This window comes from Mercenaria mercenaria, unplaced genomic scaffold (genome assembly GCF_021730395.1).
Source record: "Mercenaria mercenaria strain notata unplaced genomic scaffold, MADL_Memer_1 contig_3735, whole genome shotgun sequence".
Taxonomy (NCBI): Eukaryota; Metazoa; Mollusca; class Bivalvia; order Venerida; family Veneridae; genus Mercenaria; species Mercenaria mercenaria.
Genome location: NW_026461903.1, coordinates 19,164 through 41,593, shown reverse-complemented (window position 1 = coordinate 41,593; position 22,430 = coordinate 19,164). Strand labels below are relative to the sequence as shown.

At 27.1% G+C, this 22,430-nt stretch overlaps 1 protein-coding gene across 1 annotated transcript in view; it reads right to left on the bottom strand.

Annotated features, from left to right (window-relative positions):
• LOC128553359 (uncharacterized) overlaps window positions 1–22,430 on the bottom strand; it is a 45,765-nt gene that overhangs the window by 5,437 nt on the left and 17,898 nt on the right. The window lies entirely within an intron of this gene.

Here is a 22,430-nt window from a genome sequence, read left to right as displayed (position 1 = left end):
CTATACCTATTTTATTTATCCAATCGCAAACATTCATTTGCAACACGTGACCGTACAATTTATTATGGCATTTGGATGCACGCGCGTACACAAATCCTGTATTTTCTGTATTTGGACGCACGCGCGTACAAAAAATCCTGTATTTTCTGTATTGGACGGTTCAACAGCCACATGTTAAACATACGATAAAGCCCGAAACGCGTGAAAATGTTTCCGAATGTAAATCGGATTAAGTAGGCGCTCCTTGTACAGTTTGATTATGTGTCTTGAAACCTAGAAACTGGTATCAGCCCTGACTATCTGAATAGCTACCTCAGCATTTTTTTGTTTAATTTAACTGGAAACCTCAGCTCATCAATATCATAGAAGCGCTTGGCCCGTAAATCACCCTTCAGTTTTGGCGCGCAGTCCGGACTGTAGGGCTCGCGATCATCAACATTAACATTCTGACCAAGTTTCATTAAGATATGGTCATAAATGTGGTAACGGTTAAGAAACAAAATGGAAAAGATTATGAATGGCAGCGGACGGGTGGTCAGCGTCTAAAACATGTCTGCTCTATATTTCAGTTTTCGTCTGTTCTTCACCAAACTTGCTGAGAATGTTTGTGGGCATTACATCTCATCCAGTTTCGATAACCAGCCAAATTGTATAAGGCACTCTTTGATTATAGCCTTTGAATTTCTCGAAATACGGGGAATTTAGCCTTGTCCGCTCTTCTAAGTCGAACAGTTTTCATCCGATCTTCACCAAACTTGCTGACAAGGTTTGTGGGCATAATATCTCACCCAGATCGCCAAATGGCTGTTGTAGGGCGGTTGAACCATATACTAACATTTTTAATGATGATACGTAGAATAAAAAACAACATTCAATGAATTACGTATATTACGTATGAAGTGAAATAAATATAGAATTAAAAGGTTATTTAAGTTCTAACATTGTTCTGTATAATATATATTTGCACTCATATCAAGCTGGGAAAAACTAGAAAAGGCAGGAATACAATATTCAGTGAAACATTTCAATTTAAACTATTATTATAGTAAGATAAAATAGATATAGAATAAAAAGGTTATTTAACATTGTACTGTACAATACGAGATATATTTGGACTCGTACCCAGCTGAGAAAACCATATTGAACTCGCCGAGCGGCTCGTCAAATATGGTTTTCTCAGCTGGGTACTCATCCAAATATATCACCGTATTGTACAGAACAATGTTAAATAACCTAATATTACTTAGAACAAAATGCATTAAATAAGCATTAGCATTATTCATTTTGTCAAAATAGTGTGAGTGAAAGCCAACAAGAAAAACAAAATAGTGTATTAAATTAGCATTGCATGTGGTGCATTAGCATAAGCATTACTTTTTGTGAATCAATGCATGTTCCTTTACATACACTATGTTTTATATTTAGTTGTTTATTTCATAGCAGCAACACATGACGTATATCATTTGTAATGAATCAAATCTACAAACTAGGGATTAATTTGTATGAAATACTTGAAATGATCCAACAGCACCATATGAAACACAACATTTAAATTCTACAGTATTTTTTATCTTTCTATGTCTCCAGTGATTGATATCGTTTTTGCATCATAGTTCATCACTGTTGCTTTAAAACATGCATTTTCTAGGTTTGAACCCGATATGAGAATGTAGTTATTTTATGTTAAATATGAATGAACAAACAACAGTTAATCTTATAGTATCTGAATAATAATTGCATACTAAAATGACGAGAATATCTAAGATTTGTCAATTATTTTGGGTTACAATAATAATATTTCAATTATTTATCCAGTGCATACTGAGCAATGTTTACTACGAAAAAATATTTCAGATGGCCACTGAAAAAATGGCAATCATACAATCAGACAGATTAATACAATCATACAACAATCTATTAGAGAACTGCTATAACTTGTGTAAATAACAGAATACGTATGGATTATGATTATGTTTATTTCTAGTGATACAGAAAATAATGCCTGAGTAATGCTAAGTATTAACATTACTAACTTTGGCATTAAATTAGCATTTTTAATGCTAAATTGTGTCATTAATCATTACTTGGCATTATTTGAAAAAGAAATGCATTAATGCAATAGCATTTGCATTACTAATAGCCTGATGTTAACATGATGTATTTTGATGTAACCTGTGATCATCGTAGGTTATATATATAAATATCATAAAGATAATTTATTCAGGGAGAGGTTAGTTGTTTGAATACAATTATATAATAAAAGATGGATATTTGCCATGATCATAGAGTGGTTCAATCAATAAGGACATGTAATGTTTTCTTCCTTTTTTTTCTTTTTAATTGTTCGAGTGGACCTTGGTTTTCATTTTGTCCCTTCAACCTGCTTACGTTCATCAAATCAGATGTTTTCATTCGGTTAAACCAGAGGTTTTTATTTGGTTTAACCAAAGATTTTCACAGTACCAAGTGTACCAAGTTAGCAGTTTAAGTTCAGAGTAAGGGCCAAAGTGCGCTTGTAGAATTGGGACAAGGGTCAGGCGAGGTCAAACTGTTTTAAAAGCGCAATTCTGCTATACTATTGCCGTTATTGATATACTCAGCAAATATGCTTGGGTTATTCCATTAAAGAATAAAACTGGAGAATCTGTTACCGTAGCTTTTAATGAAATAGTTTCTGAAGGTAGAACACCTACAACTTTTTGGGTTGATGAAGGAAAAGAATTTTATAATACAAAGTTTGAATTATTTTGATTAAAAATAAAATTAATATGTATCATACATTTAATGAAGGGAAGGCTGTAGTAATCGAAAGATTTAATAGAAGTTTAAAAAGAATAATGCGACAATATCTTACAGCAAAAAATACTTACACTTATTTAGACAATTTGCAGGATATGGTTGGTAAATATAACCAAACAAAGCATTCTAGTATAAAAATGATACCGACTGAAGCCAGTAAAAACTTAAATTATGGAACTGTTTACTTAAATTTATACAGTAATCTAGATACCAAACAGTATTTAAAGGTGCTTGATATTGAAAAATTCAGAAGTTGTATGGTAAAGTTTAGAAGCTCCTGTCATAATCTCTCAATTGAAGAAGGTAGATACTATGATATTTGTAAAGATTTTCGTCTTTGTCAATACTGTTAGGGTCACATTGAAGATGAGTATAATTTTATTCTTGTATGTCCATTATACTCTGACATTAGAGAGAAATATTTGCAGGATAAGTTTTTTAAGCTACCAACTCTAGAAAAAATTTACAGTTTAATGTCAAATACTGATGTGGATACTATGAGAAGTTTAGCTATGTATTTGACTTACTCTCTACAGAAAAGAGATGAATTTATGTCAGTGTTATAAAATAACATGACATATGTTTAATATTACTCATGGTTTTTAGATAGCACTAATAGATGCATATATTATAGATATCATATACATGCATTAGAATTAATTGTGTAAATGCATATCCCTGTATTTAATGTGTAACCCGTACTTTACATATTGTATTATAATGCTTTCTTTGTATTGCAATATATTTGTGTATTTTTGTGAGGCATTATTGCGCAATAAACTTTGAAACATTGAAACCAAAACTTAAAATTAGTAATCGAGTTCGCTTAAGCAAACTTAAACAAAATTTTGAAAAAGGAAATACACCAAACTGGACAGAGGAAATATTTATGATTGATTGAATTCGTAATATAAATACCAGAACATACACTATTAAAAGTTTGAATAATGAAATAATTCATGGTTCATTTTTTAGCAAGAACTTTTACCTACTAAACAAGACGTTTTTAGAATAGAAAAAGTTATCAGACGAGACTTTAAGAAAAAAACAAGCTTTAGTAAAGTGGATAGGTTATTAATTAATTTAAACTTAACGGATATAGAAATAAAAAGAACAGCTGTATTAACTATATTTATTTCTTTACGACCTGCGTTTTTTTAAAGATTTCTTTCTATAAGTATATCATATAAATGGTTAATAGAAAGGTAGATAGACTGATTATACCAAAATTATCTAGCACTTTAGGAGAAATAGCAAATGAAGATAAAAATTCATTTAAAAAGGTATTAAAAAGAAGAAACGTTATTAAATCAAAACTTGATCAAATAGTTAACGATGAATATAAAAGATATGTAATTGATAAATTGCAAAATGTTATAGATCCTTATCGTTTTGAAAAGTATATAGATTTATTTGAATGGAATTGTGGTTGTTAATTACCCGCGCCTCCAGCGGTGTCTTTAGCAGAAGAGGAAAATAATGAAAGATTATGTGATTGCCCTAAACCAAATAATCGCCAAAACAATCTATATTTAACTATAGAAGACTCATTTGATATTCCTAAATCTGAACTTAAAACTTTAAAAGATATAAAAATCAATGTTGTTTTAAAAATAACTTTTGCCAAAATTTGTCTAACAGATACAATGTATAAATCAGCTTATTTTCTATCTAAGACTTTAATTATCATCAATGGAAATGAAACAAAAAACACTTTACGTCAAGCCTTTGATGAAATAATAAACAGGATTGGTCATGGGATTTCAGAAGGAAGCGGCTGGAAAATAGAGTCAGTTGATGCTTATTATAAAAATAGATATAAATATACACCGCTGGCTGCTTCAAGTTATTTAGAATTAGCAAAGCAATTGCAATATCCAGAAGAAAGGATTGATAAATATGAAGAATGATGATAATGAATTTTTTAGACGATTTCATTTAGCTTACAGAGTTGCAAATTACAAAAAGAATATAAAAAAACTCGAATATACCGGAATAAAATTTCCTGTAACATTAAATCAAATACCTAGAATAGAAATTCAGAATAAAATTTCATTAACATATTTGGTTATGAAGATAATAAACTTGATCCATTATACATATCCAAAAATCAATTTGAAGAACACTGTGACATGTTGATAGATAAACCATTATGTTTGGATTAAAGACTTTAATAGACTAAAGTTTAACAAAACCAAAGCTCATCATAAAAAGCATTTTTTTTTGTAAATCAAGTTTACAAACTTTTTCTCAAGAAAGAATATTAAATGAACATATTCTTAATTGTTTAGCTATCAATGGTATTCTAGCTGTAAAAAAGCCGGAAAAGGCAAGTAAAGTATATTTTGAAAATTATCACAAACAAATAATGGCACCTTTTGTAATTTATGCTGATTTTGAATCAGTAACTAAGAAAGTATCAACTGCTTTGCCGTCTCCTAAATGTTTATTTACTGAACTACACCAAAAACATATAGATTGTGGTTATGGTTATAAAGTGGTTTGTTGTTATGATGATAACTTAACTAAACCGAAACAAGTTTACAGAGGTCCAAAATTATGGTTATTTACTTTGTATGGGTATATGACGGTTTGCAGCGGAAATTTTGCGCGTTTTTTGGGCGAAATATTTTGGAAAAAACGAAGGATTTATCCACATAAAAAAATTGAAAACCTTTTTATTACATACCCCAATCAAATAATTATTTTATGTTTAAATTATCGTTTTGTAACAAAAAGAAAAAGAAAAATACGAAAAATTTCTCCAAAAAAAGAAAAAAACAAATCAAACAAAGGGGCAAAAAATTTTTCCCGAAAAAAATGACGTCAACATGTTGTCCAAACTGCGCGGAGCCTGGACGTCACACGATTCTTTCCATTACAACGTTAAGAAAACATTCCCGTCCGATATAAAAATTCCAGTCTGATATGGAAAATTTGAGTTACAGTTTTGAAACCCAAAGGGGAAAAAAAAAATTTTATATTAAAATTTTTTTTTAAAAAATTTTTTCTTTGAGGAAGGGGAATTTGCAGAAAATATTTAATGAAGAATTTAACAAAGATTTAAAATGTCTAAAAAAGATGAGGCTTTATTCAAACAAGAGGGACATGAAGGCCCTGTATCGCTCGCCTGACCTAGGAATCCTCAAAATTCAGGGTATATGCGATTGAGTTACGGTTTTACTTTGTCGACATATTGTTCGTGTGTTTTGGTATTGTGTTTCAAACATAGCCCTTGACCTCAGTTTTCGTGCAACTCCCAAGTAGTAAAGTAATTGTTTGTTTTGAAACAGTATAACCCTTTTTGACCTTTAACCCCCGGTCCGAAACCAATATGCCGGACAATTTAAAATTCCACAGGTTTTAACTTTCTTTCGTTTTCACGTTTTTTTGGGAAAAAAACCCGGTTATAAAAAAAACTATATATTTACTTTACTTTCTTTTTCACGTTTTTTCGGCCCGGTTATAAATAACTGACATTTTTCCTTCACTTTCGTTTTATCGTTTATCTAAAAATGTTATATGGGATTTACGGATATTTTCTGAAAAATGGGTTTTTGCAAAAAACTAATGTTTAAAACACCAGAACATTCTTTGCTGACTTTAATACATCAACGATAAACAGAAAAAGGGAAAAAACGTTTAAAATGTAAGTCTTTTCAAAACATTTACGCCCTCTGTTAAAGCTTAGCAGATCTTTGACGGATCTCATTCACTAACTTTAAAAAATTTTTTTTGTGTTTCTTAGAGTTTAAATTTTTTTAATGCTTTACTTTGTAATTCTTTAGATTGTGTTTTTTTTAGGATAAAAATAAAACAGCAGCCTTTTAAAAAGATTTGAGGAATTCCCACCTTTAAAAGATAATTCAAAAAAAGATTTTGTATGCCAAGAAGGGCTCAACTTCAGTTCAAGTATTACAAAAAATTTGGGTTTTGTACTGAAAAAGCCAAAAAGCGAAAAACAAGGATCGTTAAAAAAAAAGCAAAAAAGAAATTCGAATCATTGGGAAAAAGGGAGGTTTAGAAAATTTTAATGGGGATATTTAAAGCGGGGGAAAAAGTTTGAAAGATTAAAATTTTTGACAAGCGATATACAGAAAAAAGGAATATTTTTTATTGTACACATCAGATTGGTTTATTTTTAAAAAATTTAAGATCAGTTTGCCCAAAGGATTGTTCGGGACTTTTTTTTCATCGCAGAGGTGTACATTACACAGATTTTCTGTCGAACCTGGCTTTAGTTTAAAATTAAATGAGAAACATAAGAATTTATAAAGTGTACTTTAAACACTGGAACTTTAATCAAAAATGGGAAATTAATCGAAAAAATAGTACGGTTAAAATTGGTAACAAAATCGCTTTAACGTAGAAACTATGTAAGGTTTCAAGTATAATGTCCATTTATTTATAGTAATTTTTACACTGAAAACGCACGTCACTTCCGTTAAAGTTTTTTTAAATTTAGGGGAAATTTCCCTGTACAATGTTCAATTTTTTTAGAAACGTTTACATGTAAACCCCCGCCTTCCCGTTACCTGTTCAATTTTATTTTTAAATTAGTGAAATTTTTATATCTATGTTTTTTTTTATAGTAACGTTTACAATGTAAACGCACGTCACTTCCCGTTAAATTTTTTTTTATTTCTTATTTATTTTAGAAACTTTTAAAAGTGTAAAGACGTCATTTTGTATCGTTTGGGGGAGTAGTATGGAATATAACCTTATGATAATTTTTGTTAGTAGAAAAGAATTTTTACGTTTTGGTCATTTAAAAAACTTTTAATACTTTTTAACTCATTTTTTTAAAAAAAATTTTAAAAATTGGTTTGTTCATTTTACTCTTTGATTTTTAAATTTTTTGTATTTTATACAAAAAAATAAAAATGTTTATCCCTTTCTCAAACTTTTAATGAAAAATAACAATAAAAACCCACAGATTTGTCTTTTTTGTTTGAATTGTATGTGTTATATTTAAACCCCCAGGAATTTTTAAATTATTTTTTGGTGGAGGAAGTCCAAATGAATCAAGTAATATTTTTTAAAGTAAAAAAACCCCTGTGTTCCAACCAACGGGAGTCATCAAATTGATTTTCCCACTCGCCTTTATTTTTAAATTTTAGTAAATTTTTTATAAATACCCCCTAAAGTTTTTTTTTTTTAATTGTTTAATCCATTTTTAATTTCAAATTTTTAGAAATTGGTTTGTTTATAAATTTTATTTTTTTTTTACTATAGGAATTCGTCTGAAGGTTTTCTGAGAATCAATCTGTATCCCGGGCCGTCCCTTCCGCTTAACAAAGTGAAATCAAGGGTTTTCCCCCTAGATACAGCCGCATACCCAGGAAACCGCCATTTTGTTTCTGTTTTTGTGTTAATTTAATCACCCCAGATCCTACTAGTTGCTTTCTTTGATTAGGTGTTGATTGGTGATATATTTTTCTTTATCTTAGCTACTGAAATCATACTTTCCCAAAGTATTTTCTAACCCCAGTACTGGCCAGCCCGGAAAGGGCTCGGCCCTAGGGGGGCTAATTTTTTTGGAGTATTTTTGCTCCATTGGAAAAATTTGGGTTTTTCCCAAACAAACAGCCAAAGCCCCTAATATCCACCTTTTTGGGCCTGACGGGACTTTTTTTTTTTTGAAATTTTAATTTCAACCCCCTTCTTTTTGCAACAGTTTTTTTAATTTGATTTTTTGTGTTTTTGTTAATAGAAAAAGGGAATTTTCCTGTAATTGTTCATTTTTTAAATTTAAAAGTTGGGATTTTATTTTATAGCTTGTGCTAAATTTTTCTTTTGCCCTCTTTTGGGTTTAATTTTATTCAATAAAATTTGAGTATTATAATAATTTTTTATTTAATTTATTTCTAAACAATAAAAAGTTCATTTCCAATAGTATTTATTTCGACTGTTTCTTCTTACAAACAATTGCGTAAACACGAATTTTTGTGCGGTGGAATATTTAATTTGCGTTTATGTAATATGCTTGGATTTCTGTGTTACCCCTTTTTATTTTCAAGTTAAAATGAATAAACCCAAACAAATTTGAAAATTAAATCTATTTAAGAGATTTCCCAGTGTTTATTATTTTTTTTTAAAATTATAATTAATTACTCATTTATTTCTTGATTACTTGTGTATCTGTTTTTGGAAAAAAAACCTTTACCACTTCAAGACGAAAGACCCCAAAGTAAATTTTTCTTTGCTGCTTTAAATTTAAAAGTTCTAAAAAGGGGGTTTGTTTTGTGATTTACTTTTATCAGTCGTTGAAAAATAAACAAATACAGGTTGTGGTTTTGTTTACCAGCCGTTTTAAAGGTTTATTTGTTGTTGTGTATCATTTTGATTGCGTCCCCTTTTCCCGCGGGTATGACCTCTTGTTTTGTAAATCTTTCAGAAATTAAATTAAAGCCCAAAATTCATTAAAAACCAAAACGGGGAAAACCATAAATTTATTTTGTTACAATTTTCCCGCTCAGCAAAAATTTGTTTAAAAAATTTTTTTCTCATCTGTCGCTGCAGTGTTATTTAAATTTGATTGGGGTATATATTAGTTTCTAACCTAAAAAAATGAATAATTATTTAATGGATTTTAGCATTTACCTTTTTTCCCCCTTGGAGAAATTTCCCCTTTCAAAATTTGAAACCTAAATTATTATCAGCGGCAGCGTATCAGTATATCTAAAAAATTATTCTTTTGGTTCCAGTTGATTTTGCATAATCTTAGTAGTTCAACCAAACCTTTACATTTGTTACTTTGTTAAATTATTACAATCTAACAATTTTTCCATTTTTTTTAAAACCACTAAATGATCAAAAATAAAGCGCATTTTAATTTAGAGCAATTTGGTCTCCCCCCCAAAATTATTACCATTAGAAAACTTTTTTTTTTAAAAAACTTATTCAAAATAAGCTTTAAACCATAAAAAATAGGGCTTCATCATTAATTGAAAAGTGATATCCGTTTTTTTTGTTGCTTACATTATTTCCCAAGACAGTATTAGGCTTATTAATTGAATAGGAGTTTAATCATATTTTCACAATATTTTTTGTTTAAACATGTTTTTTTATATATTTTTTTTTTTTTTTAAAAAATTAATTGTTAATACGTTTAGATGATTTGAAGTTGACCCTGACAATAATCTATTTAATCTTATTTTAAAATTTTCCTCCTCATTATCATTTTTTTTTTGTATTTTTAGTTATTTTTTTCTTGAAATTTCCCTTAGCAATTAAATTACCAACTCCCGGAGCAGGTTTTTTTTTAAATTTTTTAACAATTTTATTAGCGCAAATTTACAACTTCTGTTCCACCCTTTTTTGTTCCACTTTCAAGTGCTGTTTTTCCTGGTTCAGGCTTTTTTTCCGTTTTTGCAAATTTGGATGCAACCCGCTTGAAAACAATTAGTTAAAGTGTCAAAGATACCTGTCCTGTAGATTTTTTCCCGTGTGGCATAAACATAAAAAAAATTTTCCTTTTTTTTATCAAAAACTTTTTTAATTATAAAAACTAAAATTTAAAATTTTCCCATAATTAATTAAATTTTTTAAAACTTTGTTTTATTAATTTTTTTTAAAATTGTTAAAATTGTTTCAACCCTTTAAAATTAATTATTCTACCAAAACATCTGTAATTTTTTTCTAATTGAATTTATAATAATTTTTAATTTCAGTACCAAAACCTTTGTGGTTCTTTTTTAATGGAAAAGCTTTTTTAAAAATCTGCAGTTTTTAAAGCATAAAATTCACTAAAAATTCCATCAAGTGATTACATAGATCAAAATGAATGAAAATTTGTATCACAGAGTAGTATTTTTGGGTGGTGTTCCCCATTCAGTTTTGTTTACAAATTTTTTCTCAAACCCAAGAATGTATGAAATTTTGTTTTTCAAATCCAACATAAAATTATTTTATTGAAATAAAAATCTTAAAATTTTAAAATCAAATTCCAAACTTATTGGAGAATGTCTGTTTTATCAAATCTTAATAGCCATTATTATTAATGTTTCCCCTAAATAATTAAAAATTTCTGGGGAAAACTTTTAGAACCTTTGTTTATGATTTTTTCAACCCTTTACCTTTAAATAACAAATTCTTTTATTCCCTTTTCACCCACTAATATTTGCCAAAAATAGGTCTGGTTTTAAATTATACCCAAAACCCCAACAAAAAAGTTTTTTTTTACAAAAATTTAAAAAGAACGACTAAAGCTGGTTGTAAAAAAACTGGGAGTTTTTTTGTTATTTCTTTAACTGTTTCAAATTAATACTTTTTTTGTTCCTTTTTTTAAAAATTTAAAAATCAAAAAATTCAAAAAAAATTTAATTTTTTATATAACATTTCAGTTTTTTTGGAAAGAGTGAATTCATTTTCAATATTTCACAATTTTTAATACCTTCATTTTTTAGTTCTTCATTATTTTTTCCAGCTTTTAATTAAACCCACAAATTAACCCCAAAGTCTTAACAATTCTCCGGATTACATGGACAAACGTCTAATTTGTCCCCCCAAATTACTTTTTTAAATTTTTTTGATTTTTTATTATAGGATTCTGATTTTTCTGTTAATTCTTTAAATATTTTTTAGAATGAATTGAATGTTTTTTATTATTGTTATATTTTTTTAATCAAATCAATAAAATCTTTATCTATTTCAGTATTAATTACTTCTTTTCCATTTTTTGTCCTTAGCAACCAATTTTTTTTTGCCCGGGTAAATTTTATTTAAGTTAAAATTTAAAAATTTCCCATTTTGTCCTTTGGTGAACTTTATAGGGGTTATGTTTTTTTCCCCTTTTCCAGTTTTAAAATTTTTTCTAACAGTTTCTCTATATTTTTTTTTAAATTATTCGACTCAGCTATAATTTGTTTCCCTTTTGCTTTAGATAAAGATTTTTTTGTTTTTCTTTTGTTATTGACCGACTTCCCCCAAATTTGGGTTTTAATATCCTTTGATGTCTTTTCTTGATATTTTTATTTTCTTCTTAGTCTTTTTTTCTAGGATTTTAGTTTGTGTGAAAAAATTAAAACACTCTTGTGGTGTTTATATTTTTCACCTAAAAGTTCTAATCAATATCTTTATAAAAATTTAACTGTAAATTCTTTTGGTCTTGCCCCCAATTTTGATTTTTCAGTTGTATTTTAGTTTTTTCATCAGTTTTTTCAGTTATTCCCATCTTTCTCTTCCTAATCTTCTAAATTCTTTTAATTTTTTCCCCGGGTACCCATCAAACAGGTTCACCCCCCAAATCAAAGGTACATATTTTTGTTGTCTTTTATTTTTTTCCCTTTTCCAGGAGACCTGTAAGGGGGTTTGGGTTTTGGAAATATCTGTGGTAAACCGTTTTTTTGTCGTCTTTCATTTCATCACCAAATAACGCTAATTGTTTTTTTTTTCCCAGGTAAGCTTTTAACTGACTTGATAATTTTTTTTTGACTTTTATTCTTCAGTAATTGGCTTATAAATTTCGTGCATACCCCGGGGGATTTGTAGCTTTTTAATTTTTTTTCTCTTTATTTCTTTTTTTGAGCTCTCTTTTTTCCCCGACTAAGTTTTTTCTTATTCTTATTTCATTAATTTTTTGTTTGCATTTATTTAATAAGTAAGAAAATTAAAAATAAGAAAAATTTAATGTAAGTAAGTAAGTAATGTAAATAATGTATTATTTATATAATGGAAATTCCCAAAATTTGATAAAAAAAGTGATTAACTAAAACTTTAAAAAAATTTTTCCCTTATTGCCGTTTTATGCTTTAGTATGTTATATGTGGTTTCTGGTCTGGAAAAAAAAAAAATTTCATTAATGTTTTATTTCGAAACCTCTTATATATTATGCAAATTATCCTATATGCTAAAAAAATTAGAACAATCTAAATATAAAGATTTAATTAACAGCTTAAAAAAAATTGCAAAAAAAATTAAAGTAGACCCAAATAAAATATTGGGAAAATTGGGCCGATTCCAACCAAATTGAACCTTGTGAGAATTTTGAATAGAAAAAAAAAAAGTAGAAATTTTTGTGTTTTTGTATGTAAAGAAAAAAAAGGTTTCCCCCCCTGAAAACAAAATATTTATTAAAGGGGACGTCAAAAAAATGTTGTGTTATTTTTTTTAAGTCGTCTACTAAAAAACACCAAAAGATATCCGATTCACTTTTTCACATTATATTTTTTTTGAAAATCCGGTAAACGGAAAATGATATGATTTTGTAATGAACAAAAATTAACCCAAAATCTTTTGCTAATGAACAAATCAAAAATATGTTTTTTTTATATTTACAAACCAAAGGGAAATTTTTTAGAAAAAACTTTTTGGTAATATATAATGGGGTTTTTTAAAATTAGAAAAATAAGTGAACTGACAGTATAAGTAAAGTTAATTTTTATATTTTATTTTAAATGTTATGTACTAAAAAAACAATTTCAAAAAATTAAAAGGAAATGGAAAGTATCTTCACAAAATTTAAAGGGAATTGATAACACAATGAACAGAATTAGTTGGGAGGTAAGAAAAATCAACCTGGAGATCATATAAACCAAAGTGCGGTTTTAAGCGGTTTTTTGTATAAAAAGTTCAAAATGTAATAGATGATTTAAATTTTTAGACACAAATTTTTTAAAACAGACATTAGAAGAAGAAATAAAAAAATATGAAAAATTTAAAAAAAAGACTTAAAAAAAACTCATTTTAAAGTTCAATTCAAGGTAAACTGGAGAAAAATGAAAGCTATAGTTTTTATTCTATTAAAAAACTTGAAAAGAAATCTGATTTTACGAGACAAAAAAAAGAGTATTTTGAGTCAATTTAAACATTTTTAACAAGAAATTGGAATTAAAAGATAGTATGATTAACATGAAGAAAATAAAAGACAAAGTTTAAAGAAGCTGAGAAAAAGTTACAAAAAATGTTCAGTTGAAATCAAAAAGAAGTAAATAAAAAAAATACTGAAATGGTTAAAAGGGGAAACAAAATTACTCGATTTCATTTTCAAAAAAAACTTGCAGAATATAAAATTTAAATGGAAAAAGGGAGCTTACAAAGAGGTGATGGGCCGAACCCCATTGATAAACCTTAAAAAAGAGCTCAATTCTAAAATAGATGACTTTAAAAAAAAAAATTCGAGTTTGGTTGTCTGTTGACAAAAGTCATATTAAAGTTGGATTAAGTTATTACAAAAAAAATTTCAAGAAAATATTAAGAATTTTGCTAAAATTTAAAAACATAAAAAAGAATGGACTTTGTAGCGAAAAATTGTTAAAAAAAGGAGAAAAATCACGCTAATGTAAAGCAAATTTAAAAAAAAAATTTAAAGATCAGCTAGAAAATTTTAAAAAACAATTCGGAACTTGATTTGTACGTTGACACCGCCACAATTTAAAGTACGCAGAAATTTAAAAAAATTACAGAATGTTAGAAAAAAATAAACGAATTTTTAATAAAATTTAAAAAAAAAAATAAATGATCTGGACTCTGTAGTTGAAATCAACTAAACAAAGGGGAAACAATTTTGTAAAATCAAGAAATTTTATAATACCCAAAAAAATTACAAAATAAAATGTTTTTCTAAAAAAGAAACACAGTTAGCTAGAAAAAAAGGGGGTTGTTGATAGTTTATCGCTTTTGAAAATGCTACAAAAAACGACTTGATGATTTTCTGAAAAAATTCTTAAACTTAAAAAAAAAGATAGAAAAGATAGAGAAGAATGGAAAAAAAAATAGAAAAAGTAAAAAAATGAAGTGTTTTTTTTGAATTAACGTATTTATGAAAAAGATCCAAGGTTTTTAAAAAAAAGTCCTCTGAATACATAAAAATGAAAAAGTTTTTGACGTCTGGGTGGGATACATTAAAATTGAAAAAATGACCGGTCTGAACTATTTAAATTTCATTTTGTTAGGATCTGGAAATAGTAGATATAAAGATTTTATACGCATAAACCCCAAAAAATAAAATGTGTACCCGAAAATTTTAAAAGGTGTGTTTATAGTCGAAAAAGCCGGAATTTTTTAATAGATATTAAGTTTTTTTTTTCGGGGGCCGGGGGTTTTAAAATGAATGGAAAAAACCCAATATGCATTTTTTATTTGGGGTGGAATGTGGTTTTGATTTATTTCTTAGTATATTTACCTATAAACAAATATAGTAGCCCAGGACTTTTACTTGGATGGGCAAAACAATTCTATGCATAAGAAAAAAATTTTAAAATTTATCTAAAACAAGGGGCAATGTTTGACATTCATCCTTATGAAAGTTCTCATTACAGAAATAAAATTTTACTTTTTTTTGGGGTAGTTCTTTTTTAGATTCTACATTCGGATGAATAGCTTTTGATGAAAACAAACTTTGAGTAATCTTTAGTTTTATTTAAAATTAAAATTTATTTTTATTAATTTCTGTGTTTTTATTTAACTGGAATAATTATATAATGGGGTATGTAATAATATAAAAAGAAAAAGTAAATAAAAAGAAAAACAAATAGAAAAAAAAATAATAGAAAACCTCCTTTTTTCTAAAATGTTATTCCAGATCCCGGTAGTGGGGTTATTTCAAGGAAAAACTGTAAAAGTAGTTGGTTTAGTTCAAATGGTAATAATGTAAGAATTAATTTTAATTTCATTTTAATTTTTCTTGTTTATGCAATTAAATTTGTAAAGGAGAAATAAATTACAATAAAAAAAAAAAGAAAAGTAATTCTTGAAAATTTTCAATGCAAAAATAACAGAAAAAAATGAATTTTTTATTAATTTTGCTAATAAATTTTTTAAAAAATGATGTTTTTTCTATTTATTCTTTAAACGTTTTGGGAAAATTTAGTTAACAATTTTTTGGTTCTATAATTTTAAGATTAAAATTTTAAAAGTTAAATTTTAAAAGTTAATTTAAGAAATTTAATTTTGAATTAATTTAAGAGTTTAAAATTTTAAAAAAAGCTAATGTATCAAACCATTATCAAAGGGGTATATCTTTTTCGTATAAAATGTAAAAATGTTTATTTAAAATAACTGGAAGATTGTGTTTATCGAGCGAATAACTTTAAAGGTGTGATTTGTTTTGGGGTTTAATTAAACAAAAAATCTTTTTAATTTTTATGAACTATTGTTTTTTAACAAAAAGTTTTTTAATTCCTTACTTTTTTAACTTTATTTGTTTTCTAAAAAATTGAATAATTTTACTTCTTAATCCGGCAAAATTTAACAAGGGAATCCGGAGCTTATTTAAATTTTCCAATTACTTTTTTATTATTGTCGAAAAAAAATTTTGAATTGCAATCTTAATCATATTATCAAATAATCTTTGTCCTTATTTTAAAAACCTCTATGTCTTTTTGGGTTTTTTTTAAAAACATAATGAATCAGGGGGGGAAAAGTAATTTACAATTACCCCCGACTTTTTTCCCTTTAAAATTTAAATTTTAATGAAAATCCTACTTAAATATTTTGTAAATCTAGAATGCCAAATTCCCAAAATAACAAGGTCTGTTTTAATAAAATTTTTTTATTCTATGAAACCAAAAAAATTTTGTTAAAAAATCGTTGAATAACAAAAGAAGGTTTGGCTATATTTTTAAAAAAAGGTTTTATCATGAGTTAATTTTAAAAAACCCCCTTGCGTAAATTCTCCTCGTTTACCCAATACAGGTTGTTTTAACTTAAAAAAAATCCCTTTTCAAATGAATTTTTTTTCTTTAGATCTTTTTTTAGTATTAAAAACAATTTTTTTTTAACCCCGGACTTTCTCAAAAATTATATTTTGTGTTTTTGGGTTTCTTTAACCCTAAGATAACTTCAATTTTAAAGTTTGTTTTTCCTTTGCAAAATTTAAATTTTTGAATTTTTTTTTCGGATATAAAAATTTTTAAAATTTCCCGAGGGCAAAGGTTGCCTGGCCCCCCCGTAAGGTTATTTGGGTCGAGGTACATAAAGTATTTGCTGTCAAGTTTAGGATTTTAATCTTCATTTTATTTTTGTTTTGCTTTACTGTATCTGTTTGAAAATTTTAATTATTCCCACTCTCAGTCCCCCTTTTTAAAAAAAGATAAAATCAATCAGTTATTAAAACAAATTAATTCCGTCTTTTTTAAAATTGATCCCAAACTAACCCAGGATACAAAATAATGACAAGGATTAATTTGTGTACTTAAACATAAATTTTTTAAAATTTTCGAATACATCAGCTAAAAGTAATACGTCAGTTTTTTAAAAATAGATCCGAATTCTCCCATTGTTTTAATTTTAAAATTTTTCCAAAGAAACTTTGCTTTTCATATTCGTTGTCGATTGTGTGTTTCATTTAAAATTGAATAAAAAATTTTTTTTTGAAGTTATTTTGTTTTTGAATTTTTTAAATGAATCCATGTAATCTATGGATAAACCCTTTTGTCTTTAATAATTCAACACTTTTCCCTTTTAAATTTAGTTGAAGTGTACTTAAAATTCTGGAATATTTTTTTTTAGGGTTTTCCAATGATTGAGACATAAACTGGAATGAATCAAAAAAGACCCAAATGGAAATCATAAGCCTTTATCTTTCCCTATTTTTAGGGTTTAAAATTAAATTTTTTTTTTGAATTTTTCCCATTTGTGCATAAAAAAATGACCGTCATAAAACCCCTTAAAATTTTGAAAAAAAACGGAATTTGTTGTTAGTCTTTAAAAAAAAATATTTAATTTTGAGTGAACTTTCCCCTGAATTTTCCTGTTTTGACAAAGACCCGGACGGTTTTATTTTCCTTTATTTTTTTTTACAGATATGACAAAACTTTTGTTTTTTTAAATTCAATTTGTCTTTTTTTGACATTCTCAAATCTTTGTTAAAATGTTCTTTAAATATTTCTTTTAAATATTCCTCTTCCTCAAGCTTTTTTCAATAAAATTTTAACTGCGTTAGGACCTCTGTAAAACGGGTTGGTTTAGTATACTGTTTCATAACAACAAACAACTTTATAACCCTAAACCCCCCCCAATTATATGATTTTATGGTTCAGTAAATGAAGATTCAGTTGATGGTAAAGAGTTAAAAATTTTTAGTTATTGATTCAAAATCAGCATAATTACAAAAAAGGGACTGCTAACCTTTTTAATAACTTTTAAAATTTTATTTTCCCCTTTTGGCTTTTTTTTTACCTTGAGTACCTTTAAAAGCTAAAAGTTTGGAATTGTTATTTAATATTCTTTTGAGTAAATGTTTTTAAGCAAATTTTTAAAAAAAGTTTTTTTGTTTGTATTTTTTTTTGTTATTCTTAATCTATTAAAATCTTTTATCCAAAAATAATGTTGGATTCGTGGGGTTTTAAACCCCCTTACAGTCTCACGTTTCTTTTTTAGTAATTAGCAAAATGTCACAGTGTTTTCGTATTGATATTTTTATATGTACAATGGATAAATTCCCGTTGGTTCTTCATAAACCCAAAAATATTAAATGATATTTATTTAAAAATTCAATTTTAGGGGTTTGATTTAATGTAAAAGGAAAATTTAATTCCAGTATAAACAAGATCGTTTTTTATGTTTTTTATATTTTGAAACTCTATGATGGTTTTCTTTAACGGAAATTTTTCAGTAAAAGACACTCAAAAAAATTCTTTTTATCATTCTTTATATTTATTATCCTTTCATTGGGTGTTGTAAAGGGTTTTGGGGAACTCTAAATAATTGAAGCAGCCCGTGGGGCTATACTTTATCTTTTTATTAATGGCATCATGATTGTTCTCCCAGCCACTTCCTTCAAAAAACCAAAACCAAATTTATTTATTTTTCATCAAAGGCCTGTTTTTAAAAATGTTTTTTATTTGTTTGTTTTTAAAATTTCAAAGCTTTGATTGAAAAAAGCTGTTTATTTTGTATCAGTTTTTCCATTTTTTCAAAAAATTATTTTAAAAAAAGTTTATTTTATACCTTTTAAAGTTTTAGTTCAGATTTAAGTATTTATAAGAGTCGTTTTTAGTTAAATTAATTTTTCTTTGGGGTCTTGTCTATATGTAAATTTTAATTTCAAATTTTTATAATTTGTTTTTTAGATTTTCAATTTCCCCTATATATTATATTTTGAAAAAAAATCTCTAAAGGAAAAAAGGATTAAAAAAATAATAAATAAAAAAAGTTTAAGAAGAACTAAAAATTTAAATTTATTCTTTTTCCCCTGGTTTTTGATTTACTTTTAACTTGGTTTTTTCCTTTGCAGCACATTGTTATAACCCTGAAAATTTTTTAAGGTCTTTGGATGCTGCATAGGGCTTTATTGTTTTTTCTTTATTAGGTCACAAAACGGTTGCAAAAACTTTTTTAGGATTTTTTCGATATTATTTTGGGCGGGAAATCAATAAACTTTCAGATTTTTTTTCAGTTAATAGGGAAAAAACAGTCCCCTTCAAATAAATTTTTTTTAAAAAGATAGGATCTATAACTTTTGTAATTTATCAATGACATGATTTTTTAAATTTTTTCGCTAACTATTTGATTAAGTTTTTATTTAAAAACATTTCTTCTTTTAAGAACTTTTTTATAGAATTTTGTTGGTTCTTATTTCTCAAAGTGTGTTTTTTGGCATAAACATTCTACTACCCTTTTTTATTTCCTTTTTATTAATTACTTGTAGAAAAAAATCTTTTTAAAACGACCTAAAGAAATTATTTGATTTGAGAAATTTGTTTATATTATCTTATCTTTTGAAAAAGATTTTAATATTTTTTTTTAAATGTTATCAACTGTTTTAAAATTTAATACCCTTTTGAGACATTTGTTTAACATTTTTTTGTGTAATTTGTGTGTTTTTCTAAATAATCTAAACCAACTCTTTTTCTTCCGTTTGTTTCTTTTTGAGTCTTTTTTAAAACATTTTTGGGTCGGTTTTAAAAATAAACAAAACCTCAATTGGGTTTTTTCCCATGGTTTTTTAATTTTATCAGTTAAGAAAAGATTTATACTGCCCCCTCGGGGGGCATTTTAACACCGTTGTCGTGAGTTGTTTTGTACAAAAAAGTTACTGTTAGTTAAAAACAAGTTCAAGGACAGAAACCCATCAAATGTTTTGCAGAAGATAACGTTTTTATTTGATGTTTAAGTTGTTAGTGAAAAAGGAAAAAAAAATTTTTTTGGGAAAGGTTCTTGAGCAGCAAAAAAATTCAAAAGGTTTTTTGTTTTTAACTTTGGGGAAGTGGAAAATTTGGTTGCCGTGGATCCTAACATTTTGCCATTCGTGAATTTGGGTTTTGGAATTATATTAAATTAGGATTATTTTTTAAAAATATCTAATTTACCCTTTAACTGATATAATTTTTTTTATTTATATAAAATATTATAGAAAAAAATCTTTAAAAAACTTTTAAAAATCTTTTAAAAATCTTTAAAAACCTTTAATACAAAACTTCTTCTTTTTTACTTTTTTTTCCGTTAAGTTTAAATTTCCCTTTATATGCTTTCAAGAGGTGTTGAATAATTTTTTTTTTTTTTATTTCAACGTATTGTAAAAAAAATCTTGAATAACTTTTTTCTCTTCTTTTTATTTACTTTTTCCGGCATTGGGTCATGAACAGCTAAAGCGCGACCCTGTTTTGTTATTAGTTGTTTTATTTTGTGATGATGTGCTTTTAAAAAAAAATTTTTGTCTCAAGTTTTTGTCTATTAGTAAAAAAAGGTAATTTTGTTGGGACGCGCCCGAACTGCTAAAATATGGAAAAGCTGGAAAAATGCTATGCAGCTGAGCACCAAAGATACCCGCTGTAATATATAAACCCAGTACTTTTCTCTCCCCCAAAATTTATAACTTTTTCTGTAAGCAGCAGCTAATTTTGTTAAGTGATATTTAATTGATCTATTGTTTCTATTCCATTATTATTAGAAATTAGATTTTTATTACTCATTTATATAATTAATATTATTATTTTTCAACTTAAATTTCTTCCAATTCACTAAACGGTCCCCAACTATTAAATTTTTCATTGTACCTTTCCATTTTACTAAAGTTTGGGTTTTTTCTTATAGTCTCGTCTAATAACTTTTTCTATTCTAAAAACCCTTGTGTAGTAGGTAAAAGTTCTTTTTTCATAAAATAAACCCTGAATTATTTCATCATTTAAATCTTTAATAGTGTATGTTCTGGGATTTGTTTTATTATTCCATAAATTATAAATATTTCCTCTGTCCAGTTTGGTGTATATCCTTTTTCAAAATGTCTTTTAAGTTTGCTTAAGCGAACTCGATCACCAATTTTAAATTTTGCTTTACTCTTTGGTGTCTTTAAATTACCATATAAATTGAAGTAAACAGTACCTTTATTTACGTTTTACTGCTTCGGTTGGTGTCATTTTTTTTACTAGAATGTTTTGTTTTGTTATATTTATCAACCATATCCTGCAAATTATCTAAATAAGTATAAGTATTATTTGCTGTAAAATATTTCCACATTATTCTTTTTAAACTTCTATTAAACTTTCAATAACTACAGCCTTTCCTTCTTTAAAATGTATGGTACATGTTGATTTTATTTTTATTTCAAAAATGATTCAAACTTTTTATTAAAAAATTCTTTTCCTTCATCTACCCATAAAATTTGTTGGAATCCTTGCAGTCTTCGGGGACTTTCGTCCCTGATTTCTATCTTTGAAACTATTTTTTCAAATGCTTCTGTAACAGATTCCCCCAGTTTTATTCTTTAATGGATAACCCAGGCATATTTACTGAATATATCAATAACGGTTAAACAAGTACTTTACTCCTTTATTATATTTTGAAAAGCTTGCATGTCACTAAATCAGTGACCAAGAAATCATAAATGTTATTAACTATCACTCTTCTTTTCCCTAAATTTTCTTTTAATTGGTTTGTGTAATTTTCTTCTGCTAATTCATCGCTCCAGCGGTAGCTCAGAGTTACCGGTCTGCAGTGATTTTCCGGGGTATACTCTACCCCTTTTCCGTTTTTTTTTTACTTTTGTTGGGTGTTAAACCCATAGGGAATGTTTTTCCTGTCCAAGCCCAAGTTTGTATTTCGTTTTTTAAATTTTAGGTTTTTTCAACTAAATGTTTTGCAATCTTTTCTCCAAATGTTTTTGATTTAGTTTTATTTAAATTGGAAAGCAGTTTTTGGCGCATGTACCCTTTTTTACACCGCTGTCATAGCAAAGTCATGGTCCATACATACTGCATCCAGTTCGTTGACAGGAGGTCCGTTAACTAAAGGATTTCCCGGTCCACATAATTATATCCTGGGAGTGTTACACCCTTTTTTAGATAATAAAGGTAACATTGCTTTATGAATATCTAAATTACCTGCTGTGATAGTACTTTTAACAAACTTTGATTTCATTTTTCTACAAGACGAACAGGTGGACATTATCATTCTTTTCCCGTTTTTTGCCGTAACATAGTGAGGATTTATATTATCAGTAAATTTTCTTTCTTTCAAACAATATATTTTATTCTGTAAACTCATTATATTATATGTGTTTAAATTTAACTTTAAAACTTTTTAGTTGGTTTTTACTGGGTTTAAACCTGTGGATTTTAAATTGTCCGGCATTAGTTGGTTCGGACCGGGGATTAAAGGTCAAATGGGGTTATACTGTTTCAAAACAAACAATTACTTTACTACTCTCCCAGTTCCGGGTTTTGTTTTGCATTTTCCCTTTTCTGCGCTCT